This window comes from Chanodichthys erythropterus, chromosome 20, assembly GCF_024489055.1.
Source record: "Chanodichthys erythropterus isolate Z2021 chromosome 20, ASM2448905v1, whole genome shotgun sequence".
In the NCBI taxonomy this organism is placed as follows: Eukaryota; Metazoa; Chordata; class Actinopteri; order Cypriniformes; family Xenocyprididae; genus Chanodichthys; species Chanodichthys erythropterus.
In genome coordinates, this window is record NC_090240.1 from 11,008,818 (window position 1) to 11,016,579 (window position 7,762).

Here is a 7,762-nt window from a genome sequence, read left to right on the forward strand (position 1 = left end):
AACAGCTCAATAATAAATTTTAGTATGGGACCGGGGGAAAATATCAAAAGTATTGGGACACCTGACTATTAGGAAAACACACTAGTGTTTCTCAACCCTAGTTCTGGAGGACCCCCAACACTTCTTCTCTGTCTGACACACCCATTTCATGTCCTGGAGTTTCTTCTAATGAGCTGATGAGTTGAATCAGGTGTGTTGGTAACACTTTGTAAGTATACAGTAATAAAGTACTTAGAAATCATTAACAAACTATTAGATTATAGTTTATTCATATTTTATATATTGTAGTCTCTACTTTGTTAACCCTTAAATGCATACCTCGGGTCTTTAGTGACCCGGGATGTCATTCACTACCCTCCTCATTCATTTTTTAAAGTTAGACTTCAACCTTCTTGGTATTCTTAAATCGATTCATTATAAAGAATATAACATGAAAAAAATCATAAAATTATAAAAGAATGGCTATTTTTGAATTCATTTTTTGTAAAAATTGTATAGGGTCGCTAACGACCCGAGTTGTGTATCAGTGTACATAAATTTTTTCTGCACAACAATAATTGAATCGTAGATGACGGAATAAGTGCAATTCACCTTTATTCCACAAGGTGGCAATGTCTGATACACAATGCTGAAGTGACGACTCTTTCAGGCAGAAAACGAAATAAGAAAAACATGAAATGGCTCAGCGATTTACTGCAGAGCAAGTACTAAAAGCAATCAAATATGACTGTTACTGGATGGATCTGGTGAAGCTGTTAGCGATCGAAATATTGATTTTGAAGATGTTAAAAATTATATAGTTCTGAGAATATGTTTGAGATCGCGAATAGGCTCATATTTGCAACCTCAAACATAAAACTAGCCATTTTTTGCTGAATTTACTGGGAAATGAGCTCTGACGAGGACAATGGTGATGGCATAAAACATCTGCTCAAACTGAACCCTTTCAAGCTCCAAAAGTTAACAAAATATGCTTTATTTTATTCTTCTGTAATTGCTACTTTAATATCAGAGGAGTTTTATATTATCACAACAGGAAGAGATCCTTCCGTGTTAGATATAGATCCAGGTCGATAAAGACCCGAATATGTAAGAATGATTGGCGAAACAGTCATGCATTTAAGGGTTAATATATTAATAGGCAATACAAATTGTGAGTACTTGTGAGTACAGAATCTCAGGAGCAAAACAGGCAAAAAACAAGCAGAAACAAGAAATAAAAGCATCGCTTACACAGTTTTGTCTTTGACAAAACTGTGATTTTCTCAGCTTTTTGTTCAAAATGTTGCTTTTTATTAAACATATCCAAATTTAAGTGTTGCTAAAGAAGAATGCATGATTAATAGAGGCTCTGTTCATTCTTTTGATATTCATACAACAAAATATTCTGGGGGCCATGAAAGTTTTGTGAAAATTATAAAAAAATGTTGGTGGGGAAAGAACTAAAGAGCACAGACGCAGCAGCTCATGTCCATTATAACCAACGCAGTCTACCAAGAGCAGTGCATATTAGCATAGCGTCGTAAACAAGAAGAGCTGATGATTATCAGGTGTGGGTAATCTACTAACAACACAGGTGCAGCAAAATAAAAATAACATGGCTTTGCAAATAAGATGCTCAGACAACATCTTCCTCTGGCATTCCAAATTGCAGCCATGTCAAGAGACATGGGCATTGTTTGGGTGTTAAATAATGTTGAAAATACCAGTAAATTGAGTACTGCAAACCTTAGTAAATCATGGTGCATGATTTACTTGTCCTATAAATTTTGTGTCTGAAAGGGAAACTCCTTTAAAATGCACATATAATAAGGGTAGCTGCAAAAATAACTGTCCATGTGTTTATCACTTATTTTAATTTCATCACTGCCTGTCTTTAGTAAGTTAGGGTTAGGTTTTTTTTTTTTTTTTTTTTTTGCCAAAGACAATGCAGACACAGGGATAACAGGAAAACTCCACACAATTTGCACAGTTGGCTCTGTTTTCAATTTTTGTTAACTTTACTCATTGGTATGATGATTCCTGGTGCTCTTCACAAATACTGTTACACAGCTATACTTAAAATATGCTGTTTTATCTACGTTTTGAAGGCCTCAGGTCTCCAAACATCACCTCAGATTGGGACTCTCTGCAAATCCATTTCTACTTGTTCTCAATCAGAATAATTTAAAACACACTAGTACCTGTACAGGCATCAACATAACAAGAAAAAAAGAAGAACAAAATAAATACTGTGCAGGGGCCATACAGAGATTACTAAAAAAATGAATGAAAAGAAATTACATTACCATTGTAAACCTGAAAAACCCAGCGACCATTAACGTTGACATTGCTATTGGATGACAGTTCAGACGACGTCAGCAGGGAACAAGTGTATGAGTGTGCAAAGTCCACTGTGCCATAGTGAGCCTGCATAAAAAAAAGATATGTAAACTGAAAGTTTGGAAACTGATTCTTTTGAATATTGCAAAAACACTTTGTGACTTACTAGCCATTGTTGTCTTGTTTCTGCAATGTTTCCATAATTGAAGAGGATAAAGGAGTGGTCAACATTGGAGAGCAAAACCAACTGAAAAGTAACTACCTTCAAAATACAGATGAACAGCATTCAGAACCTTTCAAAGTAAAATACACAGTACTGGATAATCTATATTGATAAAGTACTGACAATTAAAGATTAGGCCTTACCCCTTCACCAGAGGAGTATGGCACACTATCCCAGGTAGCAACAAAGGCTGATGTAGTGTTAAAAGGAATGGGAAGGTTAGGAAAATATTGGTTAAGAGCGAAATTTAATTGTGCCAATACAGCACTGCTTGTATCCTCTCTATAGGAGATAGTTCCTCCACGTCTATTGTCAAGGTGAGTCCAAAGAGGAGCAATGATGTCTCTTCCAGAATTCAGAAGGGGGGTGTAGATGGATAGTTGCTCATTAAAAGTTAGATGGCCATTGTTGTTTACCTAAAATGTAATAGGAATAAACATTTTTTTGTGTTAAAGCTAGCACTTTAACTCATTCAAAGAGACTTGTGATTTTAGATGCAAGTAGATTCAAAATATGTAAAACGGCAACTAAAAATGCTTACAAATATCTGACTGTATGTGCGTCCAAAATATTTAAAAGGCTGCTGCAATATAATGGCTTCAGAGCTTCCATTATCCAAACGAGGTGTCACTCTTTCTCCATTCCCAAATGGTAGGAAATTAGCTGGCACTGGGAAAAATGTAAGTGACAAGGAATCCTTTAGTTCTTCTAGAAACATAAGCTCACTTGTTACAAGTGTCAAAGGGGAATTCAATAAGAATGAATTGTGCTCGTTTATAGAGTTGTCTATTTTTATGTTTCCCATATGATTTTAGCACCTGACTGACAACAAGAATGATGTAAATAAGGTAATGGAGCTAGAGTATTATGGCCAGGAAATGACTGCCCATCGGAATTTGCCCAGAGCAGTTCCCTGGTTCGCAGGCTGATTCTGAGTGCAAGGTTGTGGAGAGTACAGCCGACTACAATCTGGCAGATTTTTCTGGGATTGTGTAGTGTGACTCGCCCGCTACGATCCGGAACCTGAATTGGCCTTTTAAGAGGCTTGAGGTGCACTCAACTACACGGTGCCGGGTAAAGCGCAACTGTAAATAAGTTTCAGGTTTTGCGCTCAAACACGCCGTGCTACAGCGGCACAAAACTTCAGTGAATTCACCCCCTGAGAACCTTGTCGTAACCAATAATACAGCTTGTCGGCTTACAGATTGGTGAACCATCAACATGGAAAGACCAGCAAGCAGTCACATTGATATTGCTGCTTGATGAGAGTTCTGGGGCGCTGGATGCTGGAATTGTGAAAGAACTAATAGAGTCCACAGTGTAAAAGCCAGCCTGTAGACGTAAACAAAATACTTTAAGTTGTCATTCTATTAAAAATAGAGCAATTCCTTTTAAAGTTTCTAGTAGTATTGGTTTTTGTCGTTTGTACAGAGCACGAGAAGCAGTAGGCTACTTCACTTACCTGCCAAGGTAGTCCTGTTTCTCCAACATCTCCATAGTAGATCAGGATGAAAGAGCGATGAACATTGTAGGCTAAAACCACTTGGAAAGTGGCCACCTTCAAAACACCAGTAGACAGCATTCAAAACCTTCCAAACAAACCAAGACGGACCATTCACTGAAAATCAAATATTATTGTATGCCTTACCCCTCCAGCATTATAGTATGGCACGCTGTCCCAGGTAGCGACAAAGGCTGAAGTAGCAGCAAAAGGTATGCTAGGGAAGTATCGCTTAACAGCTGCAGTGGCTTGTGCCAGTAAAGCACTGCTTTTATCCTCTCTATAGGAGATAGTTCCTCCACGTCTATTGTCAAGGCGAGTCCAGAGAGGAGCAATGATGTCTCTTCCAGAATCCAGAGAGGGGTTGTAGGCAGACAGCGGCTCGGTAAACGTTAGATGGCCATTGTTGTTCACCTAAATTTTAGGACCACATTTTTCAAAAGGATTTTAAAAAGAGAAATGTGAAGAAAGGAGGGCTATGTAAATAACTCGTAACTTAATGTTTGCGTGGGGGTGGAATGTGACACTTACAAAGATCTGATTGTACGTGCGTCCAAAGTATTTGAAAGGCTGCTGCAAGAAAATGACATCAGAGCTTCCATCATCGGCAGTGGGGTTGACTATTTCTCCATCTCCAGAAGCCAGGAAATTAGTCGGCACTAAGAAAAGGGTAGGTGAGAACAAATTATTTAGCTCTGCTGGCGAAAAACAAGCCCGTAAATGGTGCAGGTTAAGTTTAAGCTTATAGTTTGCACTGGCTTACATTTCGGTGAGCCGTCAACACGGAAGGAGCTGCGACCATTCACATTGATATTGCTGCTGGATGAGAGTTCTGGGGCACTGGTTACTGGAATCGTGAAAGAATTGACAGAGTCCGCCGTGTTGTAACCAGCCTGTAGAAGTACAGTAAATGTATCGTGTTTAGGTCCTCAACCTGTTCCAGATATAACTGTCTTTTGCTAGAATGTAAGGAATGAAGTGAGGCAAGGGCAATTCCTTGTCATTTCTATCATTTGCAAAAACAACAAAGGACCCGTCTCCACTCACAAGCCAAATTTGTTTTGTTTCTGCAATGTCTCCGTAATTGATGAGGATGAAAGTGCGATGAACGTTGGAGACCAAAACCACTTGGAAAGTCACCACCTTTAAAACACCAACAGACAGCATTCAAAATCTCCACCCTTCACTGGACAACACTAGATCATCGACAAACAAGGATTAGATCTTACCCCTCCACCATTAGAGTATGGCACATTGTCCCAGGTAGCAACAAAAGCTGTTGACGCACTAAAGGTTATGTTAGGGAAGTATTGCTTGACAGCTGCAGTGACTTGTGCCAGTACAGCACTGCTTGTATCCTCTCTGTAGGAGATAGTTCCTCCACGTCTATTGTCAAGGTGAGTCCAAAGAGGAGCAATGAAGTCTGTTCCACAGTTCAGAAGGGGGATGGGGTTGGACAGTTGCTCCGTGAATGTTAGAAGGCCATTGTTGTTCACCTAAAATTCAGCACAAAACACGTTCATGTGTCATACGAGGAAATATACCAAAAGAATTTAGAAGTACAATTAGCCACAATTTCTACTAGTTGATTCTACGAATCGAAAGTCCTCTGAATTTCACAATTACAAAAACTTGGACATTAAGATCTCAAAGTCTGAACAAAGTTAAGCATGCAGTTACAGTCCTTTAATTTAAAGAGACTCATGATTTTAGATGCAAGTAGATGAAAAATGTCTTTAGATATGCAAAACGACAACTAAATAATGCTTACAAATGTCTGATTGTGCGTGCGTCCAAAATATTTCAAAGGCTGCTGCAATATAATGGCTTCAGAGCTTCCATTATCCAAACGGGGGGTCACTAGTTCTCCGTTCCCAAATGGTATGAAATTAGCTGGCACTGGGAAAAATGTAAGTGACAAGGAATCCTTTAGTTCTTCAGACAAACATAAGTTCACAAACAAACACTGCACTGGTAACAAGTGTCAAAGGGGAAGTCACTAAGGATGATTTGTGCTCGTTTATTACTGTTGTCTATTTTTATGTGTCCCACATGATTTTAGCACCTGACTGACAACAAGAATGATGTAAATAAGGTAATGGAGCTAGAGTATTATGGCCAGAAAATGACTGCCCATTGGAATTTGCCCAGAGCAGTTCCCCGGTTCGCAGGCTACTTATGAGTGCAAGGTTGTGGTGAGTACAGCCGATTACTACAATCTGGCAGATTTTTCTGGGATTGTGCAGTGCGACTCACCCGCTACGATCCGGAACCTGAATTGGCCTTTTAAGAGGCTGAAGGTGCACTCAACTACACGGTGCCGGGTAAAGCGCAACTGTAAATAACTTTCAGGTTTTGCGCTCAAACACGCTGTGCTACAGCGGCACAAAACTTCAGTGAATTCACCCCCTGAGAACCTTGCCGTAACCAATAATACAGCTTGTCGGCTTACAGATTGGTGAACCATCAACATGGAAAGACCAGCAAGCAGTCACATTGATATTGCTGCTTGATGAGAGTTCTGGGGCACTGGATGCTGGAATTGTGAAAGAACTAATAGAGTCCACAGTGTAAAAGCCAGCCTGTAGAAGTAAACAAAATACTTTAAGTTGTCATTCTATTAAAAATAGAGCAATTCCTTTTAAAGTTTCTAGTAGTATTGGTTTTTGTCATTTGTACAGAGCACGAGAAGCAGTAGGCTACTTCACTTACCTGCCAAGGTAGTCCTGTTTCTCCAACATCTCCATAGTAGATCAGGATGAAAGAGCGATGAACATTGTAGGCTAAAACCACTTGGAAAGTGGCCACCTTCAAAACACCAGTAGACAGCATTCAAAACCTTCCAAACAAACCAAGACGGACCATTCACTGAAAATCAAATATTATTGTATGCCTTACCCCTCCACCATTATAGTATGGCACGCTGTCCCAGGTAGCGACAAAGGCTGAAGTAGCAGCAAAAGGTATGCTAGGGAAGTATCGCTTAACAGCTGCAGTGGCTTGTGCCAGTAAAGCACTGCTTTTATCCTCTCTATAGGAGATAGTTCCTCCACGTCTATTGTCAAGGCGAGTCCAGAGAGGAGCAATGATGTCTCTTCCGGAATCCAGAGAGGGGTTGTAGGCAGACATCGGCTCGGTAAACGTTAGATGGCCATTGTTGTTCACCTAAATTTTAGGACCACATTTTTCAAAAGGATTTTAAAAAGAGAAATGTGAAGAAAGGAGGGCTATGTAAATAACTCGTAACTTAATGTTTGCGTGGGGGCGGAATGTGACACTTACAAAGATCCGATTGTACATGCGTCCAAAGTATTTGAAAGGCTGCTGCAAGAAAATGACATCAGAGCTTCCATCATCGGCAGTGGGGTTGACTATTTCTCCATCTCCAGAAGCCAGGAAATTAGTCGGCACTAAGAAAAGGGTAGGTGAGAACAAATTATTTAGCTCTGCTGGCGAAAAACAAGCCCGTAAATGGTGCAGGTTAAGTTTAAGCTTATAGTTTGCACTGGCTTACATTTCGGTGAGCCGTCAACACGGAAGGAGCTGCGACCATTCACATTGATATTGCTGCTGGATGAGAGTTCTGGGGCACTGGTTACTGGAATCGTAAAAGAATTGACAGAGTCCGCCGTGTTGTAACCAGCCTGTAGAAGTACAGTAAATGTATCGTGTTTAGGTCCTCAACCTGTTCCAGATATAACTGTCTTTTGCTAGAA